Source organism: Triticum dicoccoides, chromosome 1B (genome assembly GCF_002162155.2).
Source record: "Triticum dicoccoides isolate Atlit2015 ecotype Zavitan chromosome 1B, WEW_v2.0, whole genome shotgun sequence".
NCBI lineage: Eukaryota > Viridiplantae > Streptophyta > Magnoliopsida > Poales > Poaceae > Triticum > Triticum dicoccoides.
Genome location: NC_041381.1, coordinates 552,773,444 through 552,784,784, shown reverse-complemented (window position 1 = coordinate 552,784,784; position 11,341 = coordinate 552,773,444).

Sequence of the window (11,341 nt, the reverse complement as noted above, 5' to 3'; positions counted from 1 at the left end):
GTTACTTTCGGGTCAATGGCAAGGCAAGGTTAGTGTCCGCTAAGTCTCATGGGTTAGGGTTGCGCGGAAAATCCTATATGCCGCTCGTTGTGTCAAACTGCCGGCGCTTCGCACAGGCGAGCGACCAAGCAGCGACGCAACGGGCCGGCCCGTTTAACCGTTCCAGCGCGCCCTGTTTTGGGAACCTTCTAGAGGTTTCCAGCTGGTTTTTTTCCGGTTTTGGGAACCTTCTAGAAGATTCCTGAACCGGTTTTTTATTTTCCTTTCTTTTTCTATTTCTGCTTCTTTTTCTTTTCTTTTTTTCTTTTTTCTTTTTCAAGTTTATGTATTCTCTTTCAAAAAAATGTTCGCGCTTTTACAAAAATGTTCAAAATTTGAAAAATGTTCGTGTTTTCAAAATTTGTTCATAAATTCAAAAACGGTATGCATTTATCAAAAAATGTTCGGAATTTTCAAAAAATATTTTGTGTTAACAAAATTGTTCAGAATGTTTTTGTTCAAAATTTTGACAACTTTTAAAAAAATGTTCGCGATTTCTAAAAATGTTTCCATTTCAAAAATTGTTCACAATTTTCAAAAAATGTTCATGAATTTCTGAACATATTCGTTTTATATTTATATTTTTCATTTTTTACTTTTTTCTTTTTCAAATTTGTTTTTTTTGAACTTGTTTGAAATTTTCAAATATTTGTTCAGAATTTCCAAAACAAGTCTTTATGAAATTTGTTCACAAATTCAAAAAATGTTCGGAATTTCAAAAAATGTTTGTGGTTTCAAATTTTTGTTCAGAATTTCAAAAAATGTTCTTGTTTTCAAAATTTGTTCATAAATTCAAAAAAAATCAGGGAGCTTCAAATAATGTTTGCGCTTTCAAAATTTGTTCAGAATTTCAAAAATGTTCCCGTTTTCAAAAAAATTGTTCAAAAAATGGTCCTGTTTTAAAAACACTCGTCCTTATAAAAAAACACATTTTTTAAGGAAATGTTTTCGTTTTTCCCAAACATGTTTTCATATGTGAACGCAACTTTGAGTTCTTATGAAGTTCGCGCTTCTTATAGTCAATTAGCCCTGTCTAGTCTAGTGGCGGGACGAACTCACCTGTGATCTGAGGTCGTGGGTTCGAATCCTCGCGCCGTCTCTTCCTTTTACATCATTTTTAAGTGAAGTGCGCGTATTTTACTGATGGGCCGGCCCAGTGCAGGCACTAGTATGCGTCGCTCCAACTATTTGCCGCAAAATGCGGCAAATAGGAGCTCCCGGGTTGCGCTGCCGTCATCATGCGCCCCTGCCGCCTATGCGCTTTGTGGGCCCATGTGAAAGCCCACTGCAGAGTTACTTTCAGGTCAATGGCAAGGCCAGGTTAGTGTCCGCTAAGTCTCATGGGTTAGGGTTGCGCTGCCGTCATCATGCGCCCCTGCCGCCTATGCGCTTGTGCTCTCCTTGCAAGATCTGATTACGACGGCTATCCAGGTTGCTTCAATTGTACCAATTCTTTAGTCTGCCAATTCTCCAATGCGCGTATTTTACTGATGGGCCGGCCCAGTGCAGGCACTAGTATGCGTCGCTCCAACTATTTGCCGCAAAATGCGGCAAATAGGAGCTCCCGGGTTGCGCTGCCGTCATCATGCGCCCCTGCCGCCTATGCGCTTTGTGGGCCCATGTGAAAGCCCACTGCAGAGTTACTTTCAGGTCAATGGCAAGGCCAGGTTAGTGTCCGCTAAGTCTCATGGGTTAGGGTTGCGCTGCCGTCATCATGCGCCCCTGCCGCCTATGCGCTTGTGCTCTCCTTGCAAGATCTGATTACGACGGCTATCCAGGTTGCTTCAATTGTACCAATTCTTTAGTCTGCCAATGAACTAGCCAAGGTCAAGACATCATATTATCTATTAATCTCTCTATTCTCATCTTGTATCATGTCGATCTGATGCATCAGATTTTAATTAGATTGTGTGATTTGCGATGCATCGTCTCGCTAGGCCCTAGGCACCTGCGATCATTCAAAAGCTCGAAGCAGTCGATGCCTCGTCAAGCATGGTAAGTATGGATGGTTCTTGCGCGCCCGCCAACAATGATCAACCAATCTACTATGACATAACGGCAGGGGGATGAGCAGGGTCCAGGTTTCATTCTCTAGGTATGTGTTCCAGCAACATTGATCATTTTTTCCAATACAATAACAAAACATTGTATCAGTGATAAAAAATTCGAATGGTCTATTCAAACATGTATAGATGCAAGCTAAAAGACAGTAAGCCAACCATTTAGTTATACAATGATTGTTATTGTTCGTGTAACTTAAATTTCCATATGATAAAGTTTCATAGCAAGCAATTTAATTCATGCCGTATTCATAGTAGTTTGATTATCAACTTCGTACTATTGACCAATATTAGCTATAGCTTCGCACACTTCAGCTGCAAGAGAAAAAAATGTGTGTCTAGTGTCTTGACATGGCTTACATATAAAACTATTGGAAAGTTGTGGGGCGCAATTTTTTTGGCTTCATTGACATCTCGCCCCCCCCCCCTCCCCCCCTCCCGTATGCTCAAATCCTGGCTCCGCCCCTGCCTCCATCAATGTGCAAGTTTTAATGTTTTTCTTCATGCAACTTTTAGAGAACTATGTACATGTTTGCTTGATGTGCTAAACGTTTAAATTTGGAGGGAATCGAAGTGTTTGACTGAGAAAACATGGAGGTTGATATAGGACGACTCTGAGTTTGTGTGTCGCCTGCTCAGCCTCCAATGCATATGGAGCGTGCCGCATATGCATTATGGTGATCGCAAATATGACAACTCTGCTAGAGTTGGTCTAACAGATCATATTATAATTCCATCGAAGAAGAGTTCGCAAAGAAATGGACAAACACAAGTTGTTGCAATTAACTTGATTTTAAAAAAGGCAACAAAACAATTCATTTGCAAGCTAACTTGGATCTGTTAGCCGGAAATTAAGAGCATCTTGCAAGGAGCAATAATATAAATAAATTCCTGCAAAAATAAAAATAAACTAGACCTCAAACTCACAAAGTTACGCCCGCGTCGTCCTCCCCCTAGGGCGACTCGGGCGGCCAGAAACCTAGCCGCCGCCGCCGCAAACTCCCTCCTCCTCTCCCCCGCCGCCGCCGGAAGACGCCGCCGGGCTAAGCCCGGGGGCCGACGGCGGTGGCGAGGGATCTCCTCTCTCGCGCGTCTCCGGGGTGGGGCGGACCCCAAGGCGTGTGGTGGCGCAACCGATCTGGGATCTGCGGCGCGGCGGATGGCTGCAGGCGGTGGGAGGCCGGCCCATCCTCGGACGGCGATGGCTTGGCGCGTCGGAGGCTAGGGTTGCGGGCGCTGCGTATGGCCCTTCGGGCGGTGGCGGCGGCTGCGGTCGGCGGAGGCCGGCTTGGCTGCGGTGGCGTGCATGCTGCCTTCAGATCAGCGACGGCGGCGTGGAGGGCCTGGTGGTTTCGTCGGCGGCACCTTCGATCTGATCTGTTCTGACCGGTGCAGCCGACAGTGGTGGTCATCTCTTCCATCAGAGGTGGTCGACCTGAGGCTGGGTGTTCGGATCTCGGGATCCGTCATCTGGCACCAGCTGCGAGTCGGGAATACGTAGTTGCCGGTGAAAACCGAGTCGACGGCGGGCGATGGCCGCGTTCCACGTCGTTACCTTGATGAAGGCATCATCATGTGACTACCGACGACCCACTCGTATTGCTCCGGGGGAAACCCTAGGATCTGGTGTTCCAGACCGGACGATGGCGGCACTGCGATGTCGCTTCTCTCTTGGGAGCATCGTTTTGTGGAGCAGCGTTGGAAGTCAGAGGCAGGAGGTGGAGCGGCTTCGTCTTGCACGGAGTTTCGGTGGAGATGTCAAGTCATGCCTGACCGACAAGTGCTACGCTTGGTCATGCCTGGTCGGCAGGTGCTACGCACAACAGATCCTCCAAGGACTTCAAGCTGTGTCGGCTAGTGGTACTTGGCAGCATGGCGCTGAGGTGTATCAGTGGCGACCGCGACGTGTTCAGTTGTTTGCGCGCAGGGAGGAGGTGACGTTGGGCGCCATGGTGGCGTCGACGATAGCTGGACCGAGCAAGGTTGATGCATCAGTACAGTTCTGAAGATGGAGCGGTGGCAGTTGGCGGCGGCGGCCTCTGAGAGCACGCGGGACCAGTGTGTGCCCCAGACCCGACAAGTGGCTAGGCTGGGGTCTCAGGTCTTAGATGTTAGGCTTGGCTGCAATGTCTGTTTGGTATTAGGCCCAGGCTATCTGCGCCTCTTCATCAACTGGATAGGTGTAGTAACAGTTTGTTGCTTAAATAGCGGCTTTAGTCTTACTGTTGTATGACTTTGTAAGGTCTTGTGAGAATAATTAATAAAGTGGCCGTATGCATCGCCAAGATGCAGAGGCCGGGGGTCATCCTCCTTTTAAAAAAAATAAAAATAAACTAGAACAGCCCTACTAGTCGGCATGGACAATTGATTAGCTAAGTACGTGCTTATCCTCAGCTAATGTTGATGCCATAAACGGTATTTTGAGCATTGTGTTGTGACATAATTAATGGCTCCCACACAAAATAAATAAAATGATGCCCGAACGGTGCTTTCCGTGTAGTCTTGCCAACATCTAGTCATAAGTCATGTGCACACAGCACACACTAGCCAGCCAGCTATGGCACCAGCTGAATTCACAACTGCAAGTTGTTGACGGTCCACCCAGGGCTGCATTGAGATAAAATTCGATGCTTTTAAAATCACTGCAAATGATGTAAAAAAAATTTCGAAAAGGGGGACTCCCCGGCCTCTGCATCAGAACGATGCATACGGCCACATTTATTATAAAATAAAGTAGTTCAATAATGTCTTGCAGTCTGCAAGAAAATGATAGCTCACAAAGAGCAATAGAAACAAAGACAAAAAAGGCCCAAAAACCACAACCGGCTGGCAAAATATAGATAGGTAAACTAATCGTCTATCCTATTACATGACCGCCATCCAAACCGGTTGAAGATATCCCGCGCTACCATCTCCCACCGGAGAGATCCAGTAACCAAACGCTCCCTGGCCTCCATCGAGTGAGTAAGGACCACATACGGATTAGCGCAGTAACCCGGAATAAAACTTGCAAAAAATGGATAGTTGATGTTCTGTTAAAAGCCAAATCATTTCTGCAGTTCCAGATTGCCCATAACAACGCACATGCTCCTACTCGAATTTGTCTAGCTGTTTCGGACTCTATCCCAACAAGCCACGTTCCAAATAACGACCCGACCGAACTCGGAGGAGTAATGTTAAAGGCAATTTATACCGAGCGCCACAGAACCGTCGCCAACGGGTAATCAAAGAAGAGGTGCTTGATATTTTCATCCCGATCATAGAAACTACACCTAGTAGAGCCTGTCCAGTTGCGCTTAACCAAATTATCTTTCGTTAAGATAACTTGTTTATGTAAAAACCACATAAACACTTTGATTTTTAGCGGAACCTTAACTTTCCAAACATGTATGGAACTAGGAATAACACTAGAATTGATGACGTCAAGGTACATCGACTTGACTGTGAATTCCCCAGAAGTAGTAAGCTTCCAGCACAACTGATCGGGCTAGTGAGTAAGCTGAACCTCCATCAGTCTACTCACCAGATGAAGCCAAGCTTCCCATCGATCTCCAACAAGCACCCTCCTAAACTGAATATTAAGGGGGTTGGACTGCAAACTCGTTGCAACCAGAGCATCTCGTCGCTGCACAATACAATATAACGAGGGATACTGAAGCGCCAGCGGCGCTTCCCCCAGCCAAGTATCCTTCCAGAAGCAAGTACTATTGCCATCACCAACAATAAACTTTGTTCTATTAAAGAAAGTAGCTTTGACTCTCATAAGCCCTTTCCAGAACGGCGAGTCAGTCGGCCTGACTGTCACCAGCGACAAAGTCTTTGAGTGCAAATACTTATTACGCAAAAGCTGCGCCTAAGTTGCATCACTACAAAAAACCTGTTAATACATGACAGATTTCTGGTGACGTTCTGAGATTCCGTCATAGTCGGTGACGGCTTTTTCTTGTCCGTCATGGAAACCGTCATCGCTCAACAATATGTGAATGTACCCAGAAACTCCACGAAGCCCATATTACTTTTTTATGAACACTGTAGATTTTAATTTTGAATAAAAAGAAACGCAGTTGGGGCTTGATCCCAATCTCTCTTAGGTTAAGATACTAGCGCGTGATAACTATGCTACCATCCCGACTAAAGGTGCATTCTGACATTTTCATTTTGATAATAAACATAAAGTATTTGTTTTAGGTGAAAAATGAGACCACGCACCTCACCTACTTGAATAGTTCAATATGAGTTAGTCAAAAAATCGTGGTGTGAAAGATTGCGTACATAAAAAATACACTCGTATATAACAAGTATATATATATATAATATGTGACATTTACTCGAAAAAATATGAATATAATTTGTTAACTTCATCTAGATGGGAATAAACATAGTCTTACTTCTCCGTCATGGTTGGTGAGGAGAAGCTGATAGAACGGATTGCCAGATCTAGCTTTGTTTTTATCGCAAAAAAAAGATGTAGCTTTGTCTTGTATAAGTCGTCCAAACCGTCACGGCCTGCTGCTGTTATTTTAGGATAAAAACGAGCTGCTCCTGCTGATGTGGCAATCCACTATGAGGGAAAACTCGCGCTCTCATTGGTTGATCATACAGTCCCACGGATCGCTATTCAGAACCGTCTGATACTCTGAGATCCGACGGCTACCAAACCCCCCATCTTTCCATTGTGTTTCTTCAACTCACCCACGCACTGCCTTCTTCCAGAGATATCCTCTCTGATTCCCCCAAATCTCGCTGCTACACAAGCGCCCCCATGCCGCCGGGACACGAACACCAGCACCCTCTCCGCCGTACCCACCTCTCCCCTCATGGCTTCTCGCCTCGTGCACACATCATCCTCTCCCGATGCCTCCCCGCCGTGCCCATCTTCCCCTCAACCGGCCACGCCCCCTGCATACGCACCGCATCGCCGCAGTGTCCTCATCCCCAACCGGACCCCGTCGAGATCCGTGAGTCCACGGCAACCGTGGGTGGATCCCGATGAGGCCATCCCCTTCCCTCACCTCTAGCCTCCCCTGCCCCTTTCCTCCCCACTGGCTCGATCCAGGTCATCCAGGTGTCGATGCCCTTGATGCAGGTTGTGTCCGTGTAACTGGATTGAGCGAGCGGTCCCGGTCGTGGCCGCACCGAACTGTAGCTTGGACGACGAGATACAGGGCAATGGGGACTGGTGCTCGAGGTCCCAGGGTAATGGGTACTGGTGCGGCCATGTAATCCCCATCCAGCGCCGCGCATCTGATGTGCAAAAGCGACACTGAATCGAGCTAAAGCAGCGAGGAGGGCCACCATCAAGGATACTGGAGTCACGCCATCCACCATGAAGCGATGGGTGCAGATGGAGTCGGGGGTTGTGGCCTTCGTTGTAAATGTCCCATTGTAATTTTTTTAGTGGTTCGTTTTGCCTTTGCTCCTGCATGTAATTTGCTTTTCCTTTAATTTTTGTTTTTAGCGGTCCGTTTTGCCTTTGCTCCTGGATGTAATTTGTTTTTCCTTTGTAATTATTGTTCTTAGTTGTCCATTTTAGTTTAATTTGTTCTTACTTGATATGAACAGAAATCTAAAAACAACTTGTAGGCTCGAAATCTGAGTTGACACAAACTAATTGGCAACTGATTTGGTAAAATAAATCAATAGTGAGCAAACCCTATTTGTGCTAATTACAACATGGGCCAGAAATTTCTTTGGGCCATTTATCACAAGGGCCATAACAAAATTAGTGGGCCAAAATTCTGGACATATGGGCTGCCATGTCAGATCCATGTTGGCTGCCATGTCAGATGATGATGTGGAAGTCCTAGTTAACGCCGTTATCTAATAGTAAGTTGTGACGGTCAGGAACCGTCATGGATCCATGACGGATTTGGTGATCCGTCAAGGAGTGCATTGTGGCCAAATTATGACGCGATATACATGACGAATTTAGAATCTGTCATGAATGCCCTAACATGACAGTTATGCACACATTTGTGACAGACTGTATCCGTCATGTATTAACACATTTCTTGTAGTGCATCCGTCTCAGCTGCTAACTTATAAAACCACTTACTGAGGAGGCATCTGTTCTTAACCTCAAGATTCTCAACACCTAGACCCCCTTCGTCTTTCGGTCGGCAGATGACGTCCCATTTGGCTAAACGGTACTTCCTCTTAAGCTCATCACTCTGCCAGAAGAAACGGGATCGATAGAAGTCCAGTCTTTTCCTGACTCCAACAGGAACTTCAAAAAAGGACAAAAGGAACATAGGCAGACTCGTGAGCACCGAGTTAATGAGAATCAATCGGCCTCCATACGACATGAGTTTGCCCTTCCAGCAACTCAGTTTCTTCTCAAACCGATCCTTAATACACTTCCATTCGCTATTTGTCAACTTATGATGATGGATGGGGATACCCAGGTAAGTGAACGGAAGTGCTCCCACTTCACAACCAAACAATTGCTTATAAGCATCTTGTTCCTCTTTGGCTCTCCCAAAACAGAACAACTCACTCTTATGGAAGTTAATCTTCAGGCCGGTCAATTGCTCGAAAAGGCACAACACCAGCTTCATATTTCTCGCTTTTGCCAAGTCATGCTCCATAAAGATAATTGTATCATCAGCGTACTGCAGGATGGACACACCACCATCAACAAGATGCGGCACCAAGCCACCTACTTGACCGGCTTCCTTTGCCCTACCTATCAGGATTGCCAACATGTCTGCGACAATATTGAAGAGAATAGGAGACATTGGATCACCTTGTCTCAGGCCCTTGTGTGTCTGGAAATAATGGCCTATATCGTCATTCACTTTAATTCCAACACTCCCTTTTTGCGTGAAGGATTCCACTTGTCTCCTCCACGCTTCATCAAAACCCTTCATTTGGAGTGCCTGTTGAAGGAAAGGCCATTTGACTTTGTCGTACGCTTTCTCGAAATCCACCTTGAAAACAACACCATCAAGTTTTTTCGTGTGGATCTCATGGAGCGTTTCATGTAGGACCACAACTCCTTCGAGGATGTTCCTATCCGGCATGAAAGCAGACTGAGTAGGTTGCACCACAGTATGCGCAATCTGTGTGAGCCTATTCGTCCCGACCTTGGTAAAATTTTTGAAACTAACATTGGGAAGACAGATAGGCCGGAATTGCTCAATCCGCACAACCTCTGTCTTCTTTGGAAGTAAGGTTATAGTTCCAAAATTCAGCTTAAAAAGATGAAGCTGGCCCAAGAATAAATCGGTGAACAAAGGCAAGAGATCTCCTTTAATAATATGCCAACACTTCTTATAGAACTCTGGCGGGAAACCATCCGGGCCAGGAGCCTTATTATTCTTCATCTGGGAAATGGCCTCAAATACCTCTTTCTCAGAAAAAGGAGCGACTAAAATATCATTCTCAATAGCCGTAAGTTGAGGCACATCCTCAATCCTAGACTCGTCCAGCGACACACAGTTGTCCTCTGGAGGCCCAAACAGCTGCTTGTAGAACTCAGTGATATATTGCTTTAAGTTTTCCTGACCAAGAATCGTTCCCTCGTCTTGTTCAAGATGAAAGATCCTCTTTTTTCTATACTTACCATTGGCGATCAGGTGAAAAAAATTGTGTGTTCGCATCCCCATGAATGACTCTAGTGACCTTAGCCCGAAGCGCCCACTTTAGTTCTTCCTCACGAAGGAGCTCTTTCAGCCTCAATTCCGCCTCTATCTTGGCATGAAGCTCCGAGGCTGGCAGGATCGTGGTTTCGGCCTTTACATCAAGGGACTGAATAAGCAAAAGGAGCTGTTCCTTTTCAGCCTTATAAATCCCACTGAGATGCTTAGCCCACCCACGTAGGAAACTTCTCAAATGCCTAATTTTATTCTGCCAGCGCTCAAGCGCAGACCGACCTCCTGCATCCTTAGCCCATTCTCTGGCTACGAGATCCAAGAAGCCTTCTCTCTCAAACCAAGCAAGCTCGAAAGAGAAAACATTTTTATTTCCCAAATGGGTAGCCTCTCCAGAGTCAAGGAATAAAGGCGTGTGATCAGAAATACCACGAGTAAGCGCCTGGACCGTAACACATGGAAATTTCTGCTCCCATTCGATGCTAGCCAGGACTCGATCCAGCTTTTCAAACGTCGGATTTGGCAAGGCGTTAGCCCAGGTAAACTTTCGGCCCGAAAGCTCTATCTCACGCTGATCTAGGCTCTCAATGATTGTGTTAAACACGAAGGACCATCGGCCGTCAAAATTGTCATTATTCTTCTCATCACTCCTTCTGATAATATTAAAATCACCCCCTACCAGGATAGGAAGTTGTTCAGAACCACAAATACTAACCAGATCAGCCAGGAAATCCGGTTTATGCTCAGGCTGTGCAGCACCATATACCGCCAGCAAAGCCCAGTTAAACCCATCTGACTTCGACCGCACCCTAAACTTAACAGCGAAATCTCCCATGACCACGCTTCGGACTTCTAACGAGTCACATCTAACCCCGAGTAAAATCCCACCCGATCTTCCTCACGAAGGTAGACAATGCCAATCAAAATCAATACCCCCCGAAAGAGTATTAAGAAATTGTGGCGAGAAGTTGGCTCTACCCGTTTCCGACAAAGCGATAAAGTACAACTTATGCTCAATAGAAGCCTCGGCAAGAAACCTTCTTTTAGCCAAGTCTTTTAGACCTCTGCTATTCCAAAAGATTCCTTTCATATCTCGTCATGGAATTTTTTAGTTGTTCGAATCCGAGCACTCCTACGCACTGCGGAAACTGGGTAGATCTTCCGCTTCCATTTGCGTTTAGGAGCATTAAAACTCTGCAGTTGGTCCTCACAACCAGCCACAGAGGTGCGCATTTCCACATTATCCAGTCACTCAACCTCCTCCTCAGGCTCAGGAGACGGTTGAGTCAGATCCGCACAAAGATTATCGAGCGCCCTGACCCCTAGAGCGTCGATCTCAGAATCATTCATAGGTTTTACCGCCGCTAAGTTACGAATCATCTCAAGCGCCCGTTCGGCCTCTAAATCCAGCATATCATTAACCGAGGTTGAGATTTCACTATCATTACTACCTAGTGAAATACCTAGTTGATTTGCATTATTGATAATCTCATCATTGGTAAAATGCAATATAGAATTAGAGGTATTGACGGACATACCAGTAGTGACCTCCACGTCACGAAGCTTGGCCGCCCTCATAGCGCACCGCTGCTGAATGTCGTCCACTTCCGGATGGTCCTAGAGACGGCTACTCAACCGTCGCCCCTCGGA